This window comes from Mus pahari, chromosome 19 (genome assembly GCF_900095145.1).
Source record: "Mus pahari chromosome 19, PAHARI_EIJ_v1.1, whole genome shotgun sequence".
Taxonomy (NCBI): domain Eukaryota; kingdom Metazoa; phylum Chordata; class Mammalia; order Rodentia; family Muridae; genus Mus; species Mus pahari.
The window spans coordinates 55,818,798-55,819,738 of NC_034608.1; the positions used below are offsets into that span (position 1 = coordinate 55,818,798).

General features: G+C 46.3%; 1 non-coding gene across 1 annotated transcript; it reads right to left on the bottom strand.

Moving 5' to 3' along the window:
- Positions 1-243: 243 nt before the first annotated feature.
- Positions 244-375, bottom strand: LOC115062622. The gene has a single exon (XR_003842574.1). It is a non-coding gene; the product is annotated as a small nucleolar RNA SNORA17 (small nucleolar RNA).
- Between the last annotated feature and the right edge of the window lie 566 nt (positions 376-941).

Here is a 941-nt window from a genome sequence, read left to right on the forward strand (position 1 = left end):
CACAGTCACTTCCAACCCCGGCCCCCAAGCCTGATGGTCATCTCAGGCTAGCTCCCTATCCAGGCCCCATGAAGCAGGACTGGTGGTCATCCTGGACTCTTTTCTGACCCAGCTCACCTGAATGGCTTCTTGTGAGGGCCATCTGTCTCTGGCTCACTCCTGCCCAGTGTTACAGTAGGTTCCAGGCAGGGTTCTTCTAGTCTGCCTGGCACCAGACGGGTGGTTGTCTCAGGCTGGCTTTAATTTGTTTGGCTACTAATCATTCAAAGGTTCACAGGTCAGAACACTATGTGTAGACATAGCCTCTCTCTTCTCAGCTACCTAATGACGCACGTGTGACATAGCAGCCACACAGGGGACACTTCAAGGGGCAGGAATTTTGCAGATTGTTATATATGTTATCCCACATACAATTTGCCTTTTCCTGTAAACACACACAGGCACACACACACACACACACACACACACACACACATTTTTATATAAATGATATGATGTTTTTGGAATAAAATCAATATGCACTTTAGAAGTTAGATCTTTCTCTGAAGCCGTCATCTTGTCAACTAAAAACATCCTTTGACATATTCCTTAATAATGAGTTAGCCTGTGAAACAGATGAAGAACTTTGCGGGAAATCAAATGGCTATGTCACCATATTCTACCAATAAAACTTAATGACTGATTTTAATTACAATTAAACACTTAATTTTGTTAATATAGAAGTAGCATATACCCAACTCAGCGTTTCTGATGTTTAAAAACCTAACTATCCATCACTTCTTTCCTTGAAAATGACAAGGTGAGACCCGATCGTCCTGCGCCTCTCCTGCCCAGGAGGGGTGTTCGCCTGGCGGCTGTCCGCAGGCTGACCCAGCACCCAACACCTTACCTCCCCGACCGAGGAGGGGTGTCCGCCTGGCATCCAGCGCCTTTCCTCACCC